Source organism: Mustela putorius, unplaced genomic scaffold (genome assembly GCF_011764305.1).
Source record: "Mustela putorius furo isolate JIRA1106 unplaced genomic scaffold, ASM1176430v1.1 tig00000242_pilon_pilon_pilon, whole genome shotgun sequence".
NCBI classification, from domain to species: domain Eukaryota; kingdom Metazoa; phylum Chordata; class Mammalia; order Carnivora; family Mustelidae; genus Mustela; species Mustela putorius.
Window position 1 is genome coordinate 19705731 of NW_025421325.1, and position 20927 is coordinate 19726657.

Consider the following 20927-nt stretch of genomic DNA (forward strand, 5'->3'; position numbering starts at 1 on the left):
CCATTTATTATGGCTTTTCACTAACTGCAAGATTTAACAGGAAATTGATACGGTATAAATAGATAACTTTCCCTTGTTCACCAGCTAAGATTTTATTTGCTTTCTGTTATATCACAGTAATTCTATCTTAGTAACGATAGAACAATTAGTATATCCTTGTAGATAAATAATGATTTTGAGCATTTGTCATTGTTTTATGTAGAATTTGTTGTTAGAGCATACATGAAATTTTCTTTTTATAAGTGTTAATAAATAGATCTTTTTTTACTTTTAGATAATAACTGGAGACAGAAAAAAAATAACTCATAAGAAAAAAACTTAAGGTTTCTTTAAGACACTTAAAACTAAAGAAACTTTTCCTTAAGAAGCAGTCATTAACAGGTAAAAACTTGAGCACAGAGAATTAGGAAGGGAGATCAGAAAGGCAGCTATGCTTCCTCTGGGGTAATTTAAAAACAACAAAAAATTTAGGAGAGATACAGCCCTCCTGATGTAGTAGTCGCTGTGCAAATGCGCCTCTCTGATATCAAGGGTGGGGGGGATGTCTTCCAAGTGTTCCTAGCTTCTTGAAAGTTGACAAGCAGAATTCAGGAGTTACTGTCTTAGTACTCCCTAGAATTCAGATAGTAACTACTGACCACATCAGATATTTGCTTCCTTAAATGCTATGGGAGTGGGTACAGGATCGAGGGTCCTGGGCAAGTTCTGAGAAGAGGCTCTATGTGGAAACAGCCTTGGGGCCCCAGGATTTGTCAGCAGCTCTCTGCTCTCCTTTGGCCTCTGGATTCCCCCCAGGCTTCTCAGGGCTGCCTTAGAAAGCTCTCATCGTAGTGGCCGCCGGGGTTTGCTCCAGCCACGATAACGAAGGGGCTCGCTATCTAATCTGGACAGCGGCTTGAACAATCCATTAGACCTCGGCATTTATCGGGGCGGGGGTAGAGGGAGGGATGCGGTCTGGCTGCCCCACCCTGTTCTAGGAGGCTTTGAGTTGCCCCATTTGGCGACAGAAAGGATTAATGAAGTAGAGAATTTTGTGTGGACTCAAAACTGACCGCTGCATGGTATGCTTCTTGACACTGGTAAATAAAATTCTACCCATTGTCAGTATAAAGATGAATTAGAATCCCTTTGGGTTCAGGGGATCGCGTTTCCTTTTAAGAAGTTCAATATATTTTATATTGTCTCTTTCAAACTCCACACCAGTCAAAGGGCACTGGAAGAATCCAATATTCACCAGTATTCCTCGGGACTTGAGAGACTTAAATCCATCCACCATTCTTTCGTTCATTCATTCAGCAAACATTTACAGAGCTTTCCTCTGCGCCAGGCATTGTGCCTTGTACTGACAGGTTAAATTATTTGCCCAAGATGAGAACTCCACTGGCGACTGGGGTGGGACCCTAAATCAACTATTCCAGTCCCGTGACTGCTCACTTCTTTTACTCCAACACATACAAATCAGAGACGTCGGGAGCTAGAAGGGCCCCAGAGGTTATCTGCTTCAGCCTTCCATTCAATGCAGGAATCCCCTCCCCAGAAGGCCGGCAACAGTCTCTACCCTCAACTGGCTCAGTAATAATCACTCCTGCCTGGGTTTTCCACTTGAAAGTGACTCACTGGACTGGCAGGTCTCCCCCCCCCCACCCCCCCAGAGAAGACCTTCACTGCCTGCCCACACCTAAGCTCACAGTGCTAAGTCTCTCAAGCTGCTGCAACCCACAATACCCCAAGAACCCAGCTGTGCCACTTCCCCTTCAGAAGTCTCTTGGGAAGGGAGATCCCAGGTTCTGGACACCATCCCCGTGAAACTTTAAGGCTCTATGGGCCTTAGTTAATCCTCATTTGTCCAATAGAGGATATCTGTTAGCATGGAAAACAATATAGGCAGTAGCCAAAGAATCACCAGAGTCTGTTTCTGGTCCTGATGCAACCACCTGCAAACTGGGTGACATCAAGAGAGTTATTTCTCCTCTATTTCTGGCATATGCAAGAAATAAGATGTATGAATGTGCTTTTCAAAGTTGAGAGCCACCTTCTTCAAAGATAAACTTTCCCTTTGTAGATAATCCGAGATTATTCTCATTTGCTGGTTAAAAACATAAAGGCTATAAAAGGCAATTTCTGGACAATACGATCATGACAAAGAATGTCCTGGAAACTTTAGATCTGATGAAACACTAAGTGCAAATTGTCCCTGGGTCAGAGGTAAAAGTTTGGACTCCAGTGTTACAATAATATGATTTGAATCCCATCTGTACTACTTACTGGCTGTGTTATCTTCGGTAAATTTCTTAACATTTCTTTTTCATTTATGAATTCCTCATAAACTTTACAGTACAGGGCACGTGGGTGGCTCAGTGCTTTAACATCTGCCTTCAGCTCAGTCTGTCCTGGGACCAAGCCCTTGATCAGACCCCCTGCTCAGCTGAGATTCTGCTTCTCCCTCTCCCTCTGCCCTTCCTCCACTCAGGCATGCTCTTGCTCTCTTAGTCTCTCTCTCTCTCTCTCTCAAATAAGTAAATAAAGTCTTAAAACAACAACAACAACAAAAAAAAAAACTTCACAGGACAGGCAGAACCTCTCCCTGGTCCCGGAAATAATCTTCATAGTGGGATTTATTCATCTAGGCACCACTATCCCCCTTGGTTTCATGTGGTTTTGTTAGTTTTGTTTCTTGCACATAGTCTCAAAGCCCTTCAGAAATTAAATTTGTCTGGTAAAGGATGGAAATTTGCCTGACAAATTGATAAGTATATTTTTAAGTTATCTTACACAAAATTGAGTGCTGCTGGTGGTACTGGAAATTTTGGAAGCAACATTTCTAGAAGGCAAGTTTGCAATATGGATCCAAAACCTAATAAGTGTTCATATTCTTTGACCCACTTTTCCAGCAATAGAAATTTACCCCAAGGAAATAATCAGAGGCTTATAAGGTGCTCTACTTACCAAAATTTATATCAGTTTGACAAGGATACCTCAAACTTCTATTTATTGTAGCAAAAAGCAGAAAATAACATGAACTCTCAACAGTAAGAGCTTGTTTACATAAGGCAAAACCCATAGTTAGCCATCACACTGTTTCCTTAAAATACTTAATGACATAAAGGGACACTTGGGTGCCTCAGTCGGTTGAGCCAGCCTTGGGCTCTCAGTTTCAGCTCAGGTCATGATGTCATGGTTGTGAGATTGAGTCCTTCATGGCAGTGGGCTCCATGTTCAGCGCCCAGTCTGCTTGTGCCTCTCCCCCTGTATTCCTGAGCACAATCTCTCTCAATCTCTCTCAAATAAATAAGTAAACAAAATCTATAAAAAATAGTTAACGATATAGAAATGTTACATATTTAAAAAAAATAAAGGGGCACCTGGGTGGCTCAGTGGATTAAGCCGCTGCCTTCGGCTCAGGTCATGATCTCAGGGTCCAGGGATCGAGTCCCGCATCGGGCTCTCTGCTCAGCAGGGAGCCTGCTTCCCTCTCTCTCTCTCTCTCTCTCTCTGCCTGCCTCTCCATCTACTTGTGATCTCTCTCTGTCAAATAAATAAATAGAATCTTTAAAAAAATAAAAATAAAAAAAATAAAAAGAAGATTGCAAAAACACTATGCAGTGTGAAACTGGTGGAGAGAGGTGGGGGGAGGGAAAACACTATTGTCAGTGGGTGAGTGGTGAGGGATAGTTTTTCTTGTTCTTAATATGCTTTCCTGTATTTTCCAAATGAACTACAATGAGTTCCTGTTTCTTTGAAATTAGAGAAAGAAATGTTTTGAGAGGGGTGGGGAGGATTGATCAGATTCAACATATGTCTCTTCCTAAGATTTCATGACTATTGTGCTTACAACATAAGTTTATCTATTTTAGAAAATTCAGGGTTCACTTTCCTAAAACTCAATGGACTCAAACTCCAAGAATAGTTCTCCACACTTGATTCCTGGCTGAAGACATTTACAATTAGTAGGAGTGATTTTTCCACAAAGAGATCTCCCCTCCCCCCTTTAGAAAATGTTTTCACAGCCATCCAGATTGTCTCAGAATTTCACTTGTAACCTTGAGTGTTTCTAAAATTGAAAACATAGTCTAAGTTCTTGTAACTTTTTGTCTTCTCAAAACTCCCTTTGCTGGCAGAAGGATGTGCAGGAATGTAAGGCCAGGTGCTGGTCCAGCTGCAAATAAAAGCTGATTATTCTGGAAGAAAGGGAGGAGAGTTTGAACAGGGAAGGGAAGTCCGACCTTTAGGGGTGGCCCAAAAGCTGGAGAGGGTATTCAAAAAGAAGACCTTTGTGGAAGCAAAGTTAGCCGCTAAGAATGAGACTGAAGACCAAATGAGTTACAAGACAAGTTTTAATGAATGTCAGGTGCCTCTATTGAACTGAAATAGTTTTAATTTGTAGGTAAAGGAGTAGTTTATAAAGGAGCAGTTTATAAAGATGAAGGCTGCTTTCCTCCCGCTTTATAAGCAGAGTGTGAAATGGAGTTGGAGGAAGAATGGTAACAAAATAAATTTAAATTTAAGGAACCATAAACTTACGGAACCTTCTAGATGTCTGGGAGGCTCAGTGGATGGAACACGGAACTCTAGATCTTGGGGTAGTAAGTTTGAGCCCCATGCTGGGTATATAGAGTTTCCTTAAAAATAATAATTATAAAAAACTTCAAAAGATCTTTTACTGAGATTTTTAATTGAATGTAACACATTTGGTCAACAGAAGATAAACGTAACATCAAACTAGAGGTCTGTTTCATTGTTGTTAGTTAGCCAATAAACATTTAGCAACTAAAAATTGTAGTCTGAGTACAGCAGGAAATATAGACTTGAAATACCACTCCTATTCTCTTTCTCCACACTTTTTTTTTTTAACACCGATGTCAGCCTTTGTGTGTAGGTTTAGTTGGCTGGTTGGTGGTAAGGGAATATGAATAGAATTTTGGTGGAACCACCAAAATTAGTTTTTGTAGAATTACACTTTTATAGACTATTCATCTCTTCCCTTCTCCTCTACAAGGCAGCAGAACCCAGTCAGTCACCATATTTATCTTCATGTCACATTTGCTAGCCCCTGCACATTACAGACATGGTGGTAGTTCTGTCTTGAAGAATAATTCTCAGAAGAGGGATGTTCCAGGCACTTTTGCTCACTGAATTCACTATGACAAAAATCTTCCACAGTTACTGTCTTCTCCACACTTGTCTCTGAAGGAAATCAAACCCAAATCCTTGGGTAGAACTTATGTACTCTTGACATGGCCAGGGTGCATCCCAGACCAAAGGGTAGGAGATGTGAGGAGAACCAGAGCTGGGAAGGGCACATATTTTCAAAACCTTTGGAAAATGCTTTATTTTCTACTAGCTGGGAGTTCCTAAGTCTCTAGGCCAGTAAGATATTGACTGATTTTCTTACCACTATGACTATCCCAGAAATTTCCCATCAGACACCAGTTTTTCTTAAAGACTCAACCTTTCTATATTTTTTATATAAAGATTACATAATCTCCATATAATTTTTAAATAATTTCAATATGTAATCAAAGTAGAATAAAAGAAGTCAAACAATTTTTCCCTTGACCCTGCTACAGACCAAACGGTACCTCAAATGGTTCTCTCATATGTAAATTTGGGGAGAGTGAATAACATCTATCAAAGTGCTTTCACACACAGGTCACACTTATCTTCACAGTTGATTGCTCTCTGGAGTAATCCATGTGTTATTGAAGTATTGTGTCCGTTTTATAGATGAGGTCACTGAGACTCAGAAGTGTTGCATTGCCAAAGGTCACAGCACTAATAAGTAACAGAATGCAACTGAAAATGCCCTGCTCTAACTACCAAGCGCTGCCTCCCACACCCACCAGGGATATGCCAAGGATTCATGGGATAGTCCATATAAACTGATTTGTAATTGCTCTAATAGGTGTTCCCAGGATCCCTTAATTTCCTCATTTGAAAATCATGGAATAAAGGAATAAGAGAGCTGCACGTCTCTTAAAGCTGATCTAGCACATTGCCCCCCTTGCTGCCGCACCCCCTCCCCCGCCTTCATTCTGCAGGTGAGCCCCAAGGAGGTTAAGTGATTTGCCAAAGGTCATCCCATGAGTTAGTGGAAAGTGACCAATGTAATTTTTAAAAATTAGTTTAAAAAACTGCCTACCAAGCCCATTTTTATGGCTTATTTTAAGCAGGTTAATAAGTATACCAGACATAGCTTTAAACCCAACTGAGTAAATGCTGACACTAGTTTATAGATTTAGCAGATAAGTAGCAATAAGGAATTATTCATCTCTCATTTATCATCCAGCCTCTCCAAGGTGCAAGGTATAAAGTGAAGCAAATAGCATTTTAAGAGCCCCCACACACGTGAGATCAAAACAGTAAAAAATAAAGTGGTTTACAAAGTCCTATGTTTACAATGTGGCTCTGCCTGAAATGTGAAAAAAAAAAAGAAAGAAATTGAGGCAAATTTTTGCATTTCACAAATAGGCAATTTCTTATACAGAACTCCAGATTCGGACTCTAGATTTCCTCAAGCATTAATTCCTTCTTTTACGCATGTACTGAGTACCTACTATGTGCAGGGCATTGTGGGAGATCTGGAGAATTACTATATACTCTTCCAGGCATCAAGGACTTCTTAAGCTTAATGAAGTGACAAAATAAAGCACACACACACTTGAATTTCGAAGGGAAGAGTCAGTGGGTGTAAGGGGAATGTTTATATGGGAAAAGGAGGAAAGGGGAGATGGCTGACTGCTGGGGTAGCCACAACAAGGAGCACACTGAGGTGGCCTTGCCACAATCTTGTCCCCAACACCATTTCTTTATCATGAAAACAGGGTTGTGAAACCACATGGGCAGGGAAAAAAAAAAACAAAACAAAAAACAAAATATGAGACAGTGAATTGACTATCCCAATTAAGAACCAAATCAGAAAATCCTGTCTCTTCCCTTTAGCTGGATATTAAATACAAACAAACTGGTAGGGCAATGGAAGAAGGACTCACAGGGGGCCGAGAGCAATTATAATATTTGTAACATATGCCAAAAATGAATGAAATTAACATGATTTGTTCCTTCAGAAAGTGAGCTCTAATGAATTCTCACAAATTATTCAGAAGAGCTGGTTTATTTTATTATTTTTAGTCAATCCCAGGTTGTCAATGGTGAACCTGAAGCCCAAAGTTCAATGTCAATAACAGCAATCACCAATCCATAGGTGACTTTGCTCTCAGCTGCCCAGACAAAAGAAGCTAGGAGGGTTCTTTTGAGCTCCACATTCATACAATTGAAGCATTTTCCAATGAAAAGAAAACAAAAGATATTTACTCAAAACCTTTTACTTTGTAGATGGGGAACTGAGGCTCAGAGAGTTCAAGTGACAAACTGATTATGTATGCTACTAATAACTGCTCAGGATAGCTGGCATAAAGTGGAACACAGGATCACTCTGTGAAATGATGAGACTCAAAACTTGATCGTTGGATCAAGTCCAAAACCCTGCCCATTACATGGCCTCCAACATTGCTGTCTTATTTTCTTTATTGTGAAGCCTGGAATATTTGTAAGTCCACAGGGTATTTGGAAGATACTCAATTTGGAAATGTAATATGTATTGAGAGCCCCTTTTGTCTTGATTTATCCTCAGTCAAAAAGAGGCTTGGAATGACTGGAGTTTGAATGTCTATGATTCCTTGAGACCCTGGACCACATCCTCATACCCCCTTCTCTCCCCACTGCAGCTAGGCCAGACTCACTCCCCTTTCCAGCAAAGGGCAAGCCCAGCAGTGCTACCCCAGAGCTCAGGGCTGCCTTATCGCTAATCTTCTCACCCAGGTGATTGTATCAGGATGAGGAAAGTGTGGCCTTGGGGTTCAGATTTATAGAAAGGGCAGACAGCAATTCCTGCAGCAGCATGTTGAAATGGAAGAACAGGGCACATGACCTGGGTTTCAGAACTCCTGTTTCCAGCCCTGCCGTGAAATAGCTGTGTGACTTTGGATAAGTCTGTAGCCCTTTCTGAGTTCTTACTGCCTCATATATTGAATGAGTGGTTTAGACCAGAATCCCTGAGGTCGCCTGCAACTCCAGCACACCACCTCAATGTTAGTGTCAGAGAGAGGCTGTCCTGTGACCAATAAGTGAACCAAGGGTATACACGTGGAGCCATAGTCACCCTACCAACAGGTACACTGGGCATCTCCTGCACATGAGCTTTTTTAATGTTTTCACTGAGTTGCTCTTCTTCAGTCATAAAGGAGAGGGATTTTACACTATGGAACAACAGTTTTCCCAGTTTAACTCAACAGACCTCTTAAAACATCAGCTACCTGTTAGGAACTATGGAAAATACAAAGATATCAAATATAAGCTTTCTGTCCTCAAGAAGAGTGAAATTTGAGGAAGGGGGGATGTGGAGGCAGGCCAACATGTGGAGATAGTAAACTGAAATGCAGTATGTAAAAGGTTGTGAAACCAGAGGGAAGAAAGGGATTGATTCTGGGAATAGACGTTTAAACTATTTAGAAAAAAAAAAAAAAATTTTTTTAAGATTTTATTTATTTATTTATTTGACAGAGAATACAAGTAGACAGAGAGGCAGGTGGGGGGTGGGAAGCAGGCTCCCCACCGAGCTGAGAGCCTGATGCGGGGCTCCATCCCAGGACCCTGAGATCATGACCTGAGCCGAAGGCAGAGGCTCAACCCACTGAACCACCCAGGCGCCCCATAGAAAAAAATTTTAAGAAGGATATATAAGGAGGAAGCCCTTGCTTTTTGCCTTCTGTGTCCCTCACAGTACCAGTGCCTTGTTCATATTGACGGTGTTTGAATTCTGAAAGCAAATTACTTGCCTTTGAATCTTGGCTCTGTTATCTATCAAGCTGGATGAGTTAATAGCTTTGTGCCTCAGTTTCTTCATCTATAAAATGGGGGAAATGGAGTGATCGTGTGGATAAAAGAGCTAATCAATCCATGCAACAGACTTGGCACCATGCCTGGCATATAGTAACAGCACAGTGTTAGCTGTTACTCAATAAATGTCTGCCTAGTAAATGGATTGAAGTTTTCCTCTGCAGTCCAAGCCTTTTATCATACACACTCAGACGGGTCTCATATTTTGGGTTCCTTGCTCAACATGCTCATTATCTGTGGCTAAGATTAGGTTTAGCCTTAGAGGCCTGGCATACTCACCCTTCTCCTGTGCAGGATCAGGAATGAGCCTCCTGGTATCAAATCTTTGGGGGGCACAGAAGGGAATGTTTTGGTGATCTCTACTCCAGAAGCCTTTTATGTTACAAATGTTGATGTAGGAAGGGGTTCAGTCTCTTCATCTTACAGACAGGAAATTAAAGCTTGGACAAGTTATGTGATTTGCCTGCAGTCTGGCTGCTCACTAGGTGGCAGTTACCCTATTTGAACTCAAACCTCAGGACTCCCAGAGCAATGAGCTTCCACTACCTGCTGCCTCGACTTTGCTTGACCCTGGCCTAAGGGGCATACTCCAGTGAGTTTCTTGGGCCACATCAACCTCTGCTCTCTCTACTCTCCCGCAGAGAAAAGACTACCAGTTTTCCAGTTCTTAGGTCACATCTAATCTGGAATTCGGGCCATTCACCTGTCAGCCTAGTCCTGCCTCAAGGTGGGGAAGACAACAACTTGTGCCCTTTAGTACTTCAGGTTAAGTTGTCTCCAGTGTTGACTGACTTCTTTAATTCCCATTAGCTGAAGGTGCTTTGCAGGTAGCCTGTCCATGATCCTCACCTTCCAGACAGAGAAGGTGGCCTTGGGCGCTTTCACTAGAAAGCCAAGGGGCTAGGGCAACCTGCCTGTCAGGCGCCTGTCAGGCGCCCACCCAAGAGCCTGGCAACCTTTCTTCTCTTCTGAAAGGGCAGTGGGAAGAAAAGGAGGCAGAGCAAGATGGAATAAGGAGGAACTGGGAGAAATGAAGCCGTTGGCCTGAGAATGAACGAAGCTCGGTCGTATCACAAGGACAGCCAGGGAAACGTCTTTGCTATTGTAAAAGAATACTTGCTCAATTAGAAAATAAGTGTACAAAACATGGGGGGGGGTGCCATGTGGGAACATTACCATCTTTACGTGTAGATGTACTTACTTTTATTTATCTCTGTATCTTCTTATCTATCACTGTATGAGTGTCTACTGAGCTCTTGGAATATTCGCGGGCGTCCTGACGTCTCTCCACCCACGCACGGCTTCATTGCCATGAAACTACTCGCCTCCTAAATTGTGTCGCCTTTGAGACGTGTGGCGGCGGCCGAGTCCCGCCTCGCTGGGCGCGGCCCCTCCGCTTAGGGAAAGCACTCTTCTCCCCGGGCCGCGCCGGCGGTAACCGCGGCCTCGGACGCCAGCACCGGCCTCGCCGCCCGGGGTAAGAGCGGAGGTCCGGGCGCGGGCCGAGCCGGAGAGGGGGCTCCGCCCGGGAGGTGCCGGCTCCCCGACGAGGCTGCGGCCGCGGCCCCCGAAGAAAGGCTCGCGGGCGAGCGGGGGGCGGGAAGCGAGGCGACCGCGGGGAGGAAGCGGGCCCCGCGCACCGGGGCGCCAGGCCCCGGGAGGCGCTTCCGCACTGGCCGCCCCCTCCGCGGAGCCGGGCCGGGGCGCGCCGGAGGGGCGGGCGCGGCCGGCCGGGGGCTGACCCCGAGCGCCGCCGAGTCTGCGGCCGCCGGCCGCCCCGCGCTCGCCTCCTGCCGCCTCGGGTTACGCGGCGGCCGTCAGCGCGCACCTCATCAATAAGGCCTGACAGGCCGCCGGCTCCGCGGCCATCCATCACGCCCGCCCCGCGCGGGCTGCGCGGGCGGAGGCGCAGGGCACCCCGCGCGGGGGGAGGGGGCGGGGAGGCGGTGCGCGCGGCCCGGGAGCTGGCGACCCCCTTGGAAGAGCGAGACCCGGGAGAGGCTTGCGTTCACCAGGGGGCCGGGCCACTCTCTGTGCGCCCCCGAACAGCCCCGCGTGGCTCGGAGGAAGCATTTTTCTATCAATCAACAAATATTTGACTTTATTCCACCTCTTAATCCTAGTGTCTTTTAAGGATGTGTTCATTTGTTTTTAAAGAGCTGCAAGGGAGCTTAGAAATGATCTAGCACAACATAGGACATTTCACAGATGAGGAAACTGAGAGCCAGATGGGAAGTGTGTGGGGGGGTGGGCATGTCTGAGGTCACACTACCAGGTGGTGATGGAACCTAGAGCCCACATCTTGGGACCCCGACTCCCAGCCCTTGCGCTGGGGACACTGACACTGTGCAGGAACCATGTCGATAAGCATGTTTGACGTCAAATGTATGAAATGGGCGAAGTCGTGCAACTTGGAAGTTTTGGATGTGCCTGTCAGTGCATGAATTGTGCTGGGTCCTCATAATCCCTACTCCCAATTCAGGACACCGCGTCCCTAGGTCTGGAAAGACAGTAATTAATAAGGAAAAGTGTGGGGGGGGGGGGAGGGGAGAGACACCTACACAGACAAATAATACAGTTCCTTGATTCATTCACTTCCTCCTCCCACCTCCTTTCCTCCCACCTACAAAGAGTTTACATGGTTTCTCTCCATGCACTTATCTGTTTCAGAACTTTCTCCCGTTGCCTGTTTGCTGGACTGTTTCTCACTGATCTGAATAGTTCGAATATAGAGGCTTGTGTTCATCCTTACATCTCTCCAAAGTTTGCAGGGTGCCTGGCACATAGTAAGTATTCAATAAATGTTTGCTCTATGAATTGCAACATTTGTAAGAAAATTCAAATAATTCAGATGCAGAAAACATCGAGGCTGAATGCACTATCAGATCATGGTGTCCAATTTCATTTCATAAGAGGAAGACTGTGACCCACAGCCCAGTCCTTGATTTACCCAAGGCCTCCCAGGGGGTAAGGTCAGATCCTTGGTGGTCCCCAGGGTTCCTTTCCTTGTTTCTCAGGATGCTGCCTGCCCTCATGCTCTTCTAGTTGTGATTCCTGCATCCATTTCACATCTGTCTTTCCCTTCCCACCTTTTGGTTCTTCCACTGATTAATTAGCAAGCTCTGCAAGGATGGGGATGAGAGTAACAGGGAAATCGACAAAGCCAAACTGTTTGCTTTGTTTCTAACAGGAAACACGGTATTTTGTGGGGTTTTGTTCTGTTTTTGTTTATGATGGTATTTTGTTAGTGTTGGTATTTTGGTTTTTTAATTCAAGTGAAAAGGATAAGCTAATGACCAATGGGTGCCTGTTAACCTTAACATTCATTTTCCTTCCATGACCACAGTGGTTTGGGAGTTGGAAACAATGATATTATCAACAACTCTGGGAAAGGGTAGAAATCAACACACACACACACACACACACACTCTCTCTCTCTCTCTCTCTCTCTTATATTGAGCAGAAAAGGTAGCAGAGCCATCCTATGGCCCAGGCAATCAGTGGCTTTTGGGCTCCCCTGTGATGACCACTAGACTATGATTTCTATAAAATACATGTCCAAAGTGTGGTTTTATCTGCCACAGGCCACACTGTCTTCCCATCACCACCCACTCAATGGTTGCCCATCCCTGCGCACTTCCCAAACTGCAGCTGGGTGTAATGACAATGGATGTAAGAATCAGAGTCAGTATCACTTACTCCGCAGAACTGTTGTGTGGGTTGGGTAGAATCGTGTACCAGAAAGGCCATGTTTCAGCAAATACGTTTTCTTTAGTCCATTCAGAAATATAGTCCCACTCTCAGGGGTAAATTCATTTTTTTCCAAGGCCATGCCTTGGCTTATTCTTGCCTCATGGGAACCGCTGGACAAAACCCAGTCTCCCTAGAAAGACTGGGTTCTGGCCAGCTGGGTCTTTTGCTCTCCATCCTCCACGTCTGCAGGTTCCCTGGGGAATGGTGGTGTTGCTGAAAGTGACTTAGCAGTTTCTGAGCTTCTGATACCTAGCTCCAGGACTCTCCAGATGAGAGAACAGAATAACCCTCCCTCACATATCACCCTCCCTGCAGCCCATGGTGAAACATGAATGCTCGCATGGGACATGTGTGAAACAGGCCCCGGAGCTGTGTCCAGGAGAGACTGCAGTAGAATTTCCTGCTGGCCTCCAGGAAGGATGAGCAATAGGGAGAACCAGCCTTGGAAACTGGATCCTTCTGAAAAAGATGCAAAGCTTTTTTTTGTATATAAATCACTCTTCTGAAGTATTTTAGGTGGGAGTTGAACATGTACCAGGGATGCAGAGTCTCGCTAAGGACTGGGGATGGGTGCATGCACAAGGGTGGGTGGGGGGTGGGGAGAGAGAGAGAGAGAGTATAGGGCTGAACAATCTTATCCTACCCCAGCAATACTCGATTTTGCCCCTGCTTTTGAAAAATCTGATTTATTGAGATGAACTTTCCTTACAGTAAATTCACCCTTTTTAGTGTACAGTTCTTTGAGTTTTGACACACACGCAAATGATGTAACTACCTTCACAATCCAAATATAGAATAGCTCTAGCATGCCCCCACATTCCCTCCTCCTCCTTTGTAGTCACCCTTCCCCCCACCCCCTGCCCCTGGCAACAACCTCTGATCTGTTTTCCATCCCTATGGTTTTACCTTTGTGGCAATGTCATATAAATGGATTCATTTAGTCTTTTGAGTCTGATCTCTTTCGCACAGCCCTAGTGTGTTTGAGATTCATGTGTTTGCTGTGTGCATTGGCATTTCGTTATCTTCTGTTCCTGAGTAGTATTCTGTTGTATGGACGTATACCCTTTTATCTATTTCTTAGTTGAGGATCGAAGGTCCTGAGATCAGTCTCATATTTCCCAGTTGAGAATCATTTGTGTGGTTGCAAGTTTGGGTCAGTTTTTGTAGGTTTTGAAGATACCAGCAATCCTCTTTTATAGATTAAAACACAACTTCTGTTGAGCTTTTTCTTATCCTGAAGCAAACTGCAAAGAATACATCTCCTGAGCAACCACATTCAAAGAGTTTGGGGTGAAGATATCGGAGTCCCTGACAATAGTCGTATATGGAGGTTGGGGGGAAAGAGGGGGGGAAAGGTATGAATGAATGAATCTGGGGAAGAATGAGTGTGTGCTAACTGCTGAACCAGAGAGGGGTAGAGAGAAAGGTGGTGGGGGGAGATGATAATTTAGGGCTTTTGAAGTGGAGTGAAGACACTTCTCACAAAGGGGTTGAGAAATTGATCACTCTTGACTGATGAGGCTCTGTCTTATACTATCTGCTCTCAGCCCTCCAAGCAGAGTGTGGGCGTCTCTGCAGACTTTCTGGAGGGTGAGTGGGAGATTCTTCCCCTGCCCAGGGAAAGGCTCCAGCTCTGGAGGCGAGGTGGCATGAGATGGGCGGAGGGAGGGTAGGAGAAGGTTAGCAGAAACTCCTGGAGTTAGCATCACACCTTCATGAGTGAAAAGCTCCCCTTTATCTAGGTGCTGATTATTCATTACATTTCATTCAGACCTTGGCTTCTGGCTTTGCCTCCCAGTACTTCCTTGCCATGTGGCAATTTGCTGTTTATTAGCACCTCTGCAGAAGAGGCCCTGGGGTTTTGGAAGAAAGCAAACTTTAAAGGTAGAGCACCCCTGTCTTTCAAACACACAGATACTCAGCTGAAGACGCAGGAAAGTTGAAACTGGTGGGAAAGAATTGGAATGCCAGGGATCTTTCGTTCTTCTTTTTCTCTCAGGTCAAGGTTTAGAACATACCCTTGGAGAGAAATATGTCCCTCTAGTTGTTGCAAGCTCCATGCACTCCTTTCCTCCAGCTGGTGCAAGAAACCAATTATTCCCAAACAATAAATACCTCCAAGCCGGGATGGGTGTTAGAATGAACAAGCCACTCTCTATGGGCACCTGCTACAACTGTGGGGTGGTGGCGTGTGAAGCGAACTTTTGTCCCTTACAGGAAAACCCAGGCCTGTGTGGAGTGGGTCCTCACAGGCGTTAAGGACCTCAAGGCCTCCAGCCTCCAGCACCCCCTGCCGTCCCTGCCCCCTCCCGGTACCCGCCCCCCTCCCCGCGCTGTTTTCGCACTTGGGCTTCTGCTTCCTTGACACTTTCCTGTCTCTCGCTCTGCCGCGCCAGGTCGCGGCGCCTGCCTGGGCGTCTTCTCCAGCTCCGGGTCACCTCGGGCTCCGTGGCCAGGGGAAGGGTGCCGGGGCTGGCGGAGGAGGGGGCAGCCTGGGCGGAAACGCGCGGGAGCTGGCGATGGGAACATCATGTGTCCTGGTGGCCCCACAAGTCCCCCGATATGTGTGTCGGGGTCTGACGACTGGAAGCGCTCCAGCCGCTGGTGTCCTCGTCACCACCACCGCCCGCCCCGGGAACTGGGCAGGGTGGGGGTGGGGGAGCCCTCGACTCCGGATTGACCTCGTCCCTATCTGGTCCCTCCCCCCCACCTCCAATCGAGCTCTGGCGCTTTCCTGCCCCTTTTTCTTGCTGGCTTTCTCCTCTCCCTGGGGGTCTCGATCTCTTTCTGTTTCTGTTGCCCTGTCTCCTGACTCCTATCTTGATTCTTTCTCTGAATTTGTGTTTTTCTCTCCTATCTTCCCCTCTTTCTTTCCTCTGGTCTCCGTCCCTAATTTCTCTCTCTGCATGTCCATTCCCTGCTGTGTTCTTCCCATAAGACTTCACCATTTAACACTACAGATTTGACTTTTTTTATTGTCTGGCTTCCTCTTCTAGAATGGAATCTCCTGGAGACAGAATTTTCTCTATTTTGTTCCATGCCAAATCCAAGCTCCTGGAAAGTCCGAGGGCACAGAGTAGGTGCTCAGTAAATAGAGAAGGAACGAAGGAAGGAACACATGAATGATTCCGTCCCTCTCCGGCTTTCTCAGCCTGCCTCACTCTCTACCTGCTCCCTAGGTTTTTCTCTGTCTTCCTTTCCGCCTGCCTTCCTCTGTCTCTCCCTTCTTCCCCTCCTTCTTCTTGTTTCTGTCTCTCTCCGGAAACCCTCTCCTTCGTTTTTTTCTCAGTCCTAGTGTTTGACTGACTTCCTCCATCTTTTCAGAATTTATGGGTCTGGGCTTCCCGTGCCTGGGGAGACGCCGCACCTGGCGTCCTTTGTCAGTCCTTGGTCTCTGTTCTGGGGAGCCCCGTGTCTCCCTTGCCAGCTGCCGCAGTCTCAGTGCCTAACCCGGGTTGTCTAGGCCAATTTAGCTTCCAAAATCCTGACTGCATGCCCGCGCTCGGAAATCCCTTCTTCTGCACACTCCAGAGTCCGGGGACTCCGGGGTCTCCTTAGAGGCAACCTAGATATGGACAGGAGATTTGCAGTCCGCCACGGTGGGGCTGAGCCGTGCAGATAAACGCTCTTGAGTGGCCCAAATCTTGGTGTCTAGCCTGGGCCTCTGTGTCCTGGTGGTGACCCTGGGCACCCACTGTGTGCCAGGAGACCTATTCCCCTTGGAGGGGAGTGTTCCATTCTCCAACTCCCATTACCCTTGAGAAATGCCGTTAGCAATCCCTTTTGTAATTTTAATCCTTCAACAAACATTTATTGAGTCTCTACTAGGTGCCAGCCACAGTTGCTGCCCTTCTGGAGCTTACCTTCTGGGGTGCGTGTGGGGAGTGAAGTGTATAACCAACCACAGATAAACGAATTTATAATTCCAGGGAACATAAGGACTGTGGATAAAGCAAATTAACATGTTATGGATGCCCAGAACATTTATCGAGCTCTTGCTGTAGACCCAGCATGGCCAGAGCTGCAACTTCTAAAAGTTCCTGACAGGGAAGGGGGAGGGAGGACCCACAAGTGAACATACTCCGGCCCGGATCACCAAGAGATATCCCGGAGGTGACAGTTTTTGTCCCCAAAGAGTAGGTGCCCTCGTGACACTTCGGAGAGTCTGCAGGCCAGGAGTCGGTCTCCCCACAGCTTGGAGAGCAGCGGCAGGAAGCTCCCATTTGCTGCGGGTTTCTTAAGGTTCTTGGGTAAGGAGGGAGAGAGAGAGCCAGGATGGGAAGGGGGAAAGGGGCATGTACTAGAGTGTCAGTATGGCCACAGCAAGCTGACATTTCCCTGCTCCGCACCCGCTGGCCCAAGTGTCCGGACTTGCGGGCGCCGAGGCCGGGTTTCAGTTCTGTCCTCTGCTGCCCCGGGACTGAGGAGCGTGCTCCCCATTTAAAAAGCCTCTGGCATCCTTCCCAAATTTAATGAAAATGTGGAGCCTCCTTTTTGCTTTTCTTTTTTTTCTCTTGGGCTCTTAGATTATGAGACACGACCTGCATTATTTTAAATGGATTTTAATATTTTTAAAATAGGGAACAGAATAGCTTTGGGATGTATTTTTTAAATATTTTATTTATTTTGACAGAGAGAGATCCCAAGTAGGCAGAGAGGCAGGCAGAAAGAGGGGGGGAAGCAGGCTTCCTGCCTAGCACAGAGCCCGATGCAGGGCTCCATCCCAGCACCCTGAGATCATGACCTGAGCCAAAGGCAGAGGCTTAACCCACTGAGCCACCCAGGCGCCCCATGTATGGGCTTAAAAAAAAAAAAAAAAGATTTTATTTATTTATTTAACAGAGAGAGACAAGGAAAGAGGGAACACTAGCAGTTCTGTTAGGCATCCTCATTAAAGGAAATTTAGAGATATTTGAAAAACAAAAGGCAGGTTTAAAAAAGTGTTTCAGGGGCCCCTGGGTGGCTCAGTTGGTTAAGCTCTTGATCTCAGCTCAGGTCTTGAGTTCGAGCCTCACACTGGGCTCCATGCTAGGCATGGAACCTACTTTTTTTTTTTTTTTTAAGATTTTATTTATTTATTTGACAGACAGAGATCACAAGTAGGCAGAGAGGCAGGCAGAGAGAGAAGGGGAAGCAGGCTCCCCGCTGAGCAGAGAGCCCGACGCGCTGGATCCCAGGACTGGAGATCATGACCTGAGCTGAAGGCAGAAGCTTTAACCCACTGAGCCACCTAGGTGCCCTGGAACCTACTTTTAAAAAAATTAGAGAGGCGCCTGTGTGGCTCAGCCGTTAAGCTTTTGCCTTTGGCTCAGGTCATGATCTCAGGGTCCTGGGATCCAGCCCCGAATCAGGCTCCCTGCTCAGGGAGCCTGCTTCTCCCTCTCCCACTCTTCCTGCTGTGTTCCTGCTCTCACCATCTCTTTCTCTGTCAAATAAATAAACAAAATCTTTAAAACAAAATAAAATTTAAAAAATAGAAAAGCATTTCATTATAGAAACTCAATATTAAATAAGAATGGAAAAAAGAACTAAGACTCAGGAATCTAAATCTGAGACCTACTGTCCAATGCACTGGATTTGCCACCTCAGAAAACTGTCTTAACCTTTCTGGGTCTCTGAGTTCTTGTTCCTGTGAGATGGTAACGCCTCTCTTCCTTCTTCTAGCTCCCCAATGTTGTTGTTTCCTCAAAAAAAAAAAAAAAAATGGAGTTTGAGAGTGGTAATATGGAAATGACTATAAAATATTAAGGGGTGTGCCAAAAACTCGGGTCCTTAGGGCCAGAAGCACCGAGGAGGCTTTAAAGGAGGTCTGTGAGCAAGACTTTGGCTTCACTTTGCAACACCGAATAGTATTTTTAAATTATTTTTAGAGAGGAGGAGGGGCGGAGGGACGGGAGCGAGAGAATATTTAGTGGGCTCCACGCCCAGCCCGAAGCGGAAGAGGGACTCAATCTCAGAACTCTGTGATCAAGACCTGAGCCGAAATCACGAGTACCAGGCTTAACCAACTGAGCCACCCAGGCGCCCTATGGAATAGTATTTTTAAAAACAAGACGGAGTAAAAGAGCGTTACTGCCTTCTCTCCTCACATCTGCCAGCGGGAGGCTGATTATCACTTCCTGGGGTGCTGAGCTCATTTGGGTGGTAGGGGTTGGGTGTTTTTATGTCCTCGATACCCCCAGCCCCACGCCACAAAAAATTCTGGGTGTTGAAACGCCAGGCACAAGGAGGGAAAAAAGGTCTACGTAGTCGAGCAGCTCAATTCATTCTCCAACTTTGCGTCAGCGGGGACTAGCCCGGCTCCGCAATTTGGTTCTCCCAGCTCCGCCCAAGGCGGGGGTGGCACAGGGGGCAGGGTGGGTCACGCGAGTGAGGATTAGGAGTGGCAGAGAAGGAAAGCCCAGGCCCGGTGGGGAAATTCGAGGGCCGTGTGGGGGCCAGACCCAGCCTACGTTCAGCGCGGGTCACTCTGCATGTCTGTCATGAGCCCTTGCGCTCAAGTCCACAGAGAAGCGTCTACATCTCAGAGAATTCGTTACGAAAGACTTCCTAGTCCCCTCTCTGGTTCTCCCTCTCTCTCTCCGAGGGTCTCTTGTTCCGATTATAAGACTGAGCGAGCCCCATGTTTTTCCAGGCGTTGTTGGCTTTTGTAAAGGCGGCCACGGAGGCTGATTTCCGCGTGGTGCTGAATGGCTTTACCAACCCAGATCTGAGATTCTGACACCTAAGGTTGCGCTGCGTTTACAATAAGCTGGCTCGGGTCCCGCCAGGAAATCCGGTTACCCCGCGAGGGGAGACCCTGGCTGGTGTCTTCGTGGTTTCCATCGTCCACAGTTTATTAACTCTTTTGTTCAGGGAACTAGAGTTCAGATTCCTCTGTACACCAAGTTCAGTCTACAGTTGGGATTTTACTAGGGTGTGGACCAGCTCAAGTCCCCGAGGCCTTAAGGGAGCAAGAAAATGCAGTTTATTCTTGTATCCTGGGGAGTTTTTAAAAAAGTGTGCAATGCATCTATGTAATTCTTATTTGTCTAAAATTTCATGCCATGACTCTTCATTAGTCCAGGCCCTTAGTAAAAAGAGATCAAAGATTTTTACAGTATTAAAATTTCCCTGTTGATTATGGGAAAGAAAAGAGGAAAGAGGACGTGAGTGGGGTTGGGCCACCATCCCAGGCCAGCCCAGGGACACGTCCTTAAAAATAGCCAAGAATCCGAACCTAAAAGCACCCCCCCCCCCCCCCCCCCCCCCCGGTTTCCCAGCGGCCTCCTGAGCGAGGAGAGAAGCCTGGGAACTTAGCGGCAGCCGATAAACCTCCTCCAGCCGGCGGGCCAGGGAGGCCTTGAAATGCTCCGTGCTCCTGGCAACAGCGCGGCGGACGCGGGGGCTACTGCCTTGCCCGAGCGAGGGAGGGGGCCGACCGAAAGAGGGAGGGAGGGAGCGAGGAAAAATCAAACACCCGAAGAGAACAGACCGCTCGCCAATCACCTTCTGGACAGTCTTTGAGCTAAACGCTTTGGGAAGAAAGTTGGGGCGCTGGGCCCAGAGAAAAGAGCCGCAAGAAAGAAGACACAAATTTCTCTATCCCAGGCGCATTCCTAGAAGGAGCGAATCTCTCAAGGCTCCCAGCCCTCAGCCCACCTGAACTGCTCCAGAGTGGGGCGTGGATAAAAGGGCTCTGTCGGGTCCCTTGCCAGAAGAGGACTCCGGTGAATACGGGGTTCCTAACAAGCAAGCTCATAGAAAAACCAGGCTCTTCCATCAGGGGTCTCACAACATCCACTTAGAGCAGGCAGGGCCCGTTCTGCGCCCCCCCCCCTCAACCCCCTTCCACGGAGGAGGAGACTACGGTTCCGGGAGGCCTTGTGGGGGAGCAATAGACGGGGGAGGCTCGTCCCAGGGCACCCAGCTAAAGCAAACCTCAGCACACGCGCTCTCGCGCCGTGGGCCATCCAGCACTGCTAATAGAAGCCCGCCTGGGAGTGGTCTGTGTCCTTGGCTTTGGTGAGGACGCTTGGATGGCCACTCCATCAGATGCTAAGCCCCAAGCCCTTGGCGTGTTGCTAAGAACATCCTCAGGGCACAGGCTCAGCTCTGAGGGTCTCGGGTGCAAGGCGGATCTGAGACCTAGGGCTTCGCTGGAGCCACAAATCCCCACCGAAAACAGAGAGGCTACAACATCTTGCCGCTTGTCCAAGCCCACACGTTTAATTCTCCAGAAAGTCCTCATAGGCCAATGGGGATGTCCTTTTAGACCAAGCAGGGGTCGCGTACTCTTA

The 20927-nt window shown here is 47.0% G+C and overlaps 1 protein-coding gene across 3 annotated transcripts in view; it reads left to right on the plus strand.

Moving 5' to 3' along the window:
- The window catches only part of GATA4 (GATA binding protein 4), an 83116-nt gene that overhangs the window by 5563 nt on the left and 56626 nt on the right, over nucleotides 1–20927 (plus strand). The window contains exons 1-2 of one of the 3 annotated variants that reach the window (XM_004766076.3): nucleotides 10270–10372; nucleotides 11566–11681. The exons of 1 other annotated variant lie outside the window; for it this stretch is intronic. The gene's annotated coding sequence lies outside the window, so the exon portion shown is untranslated. Of the gene's footprint in view, nucleotides 1–10269; nucleotides 10373–11565; nucleotides 11682–20927 lie in introns of those variants that run through there. One more of the 3 variants, XM_004766074.3, reaches the window with a different exon arrangement.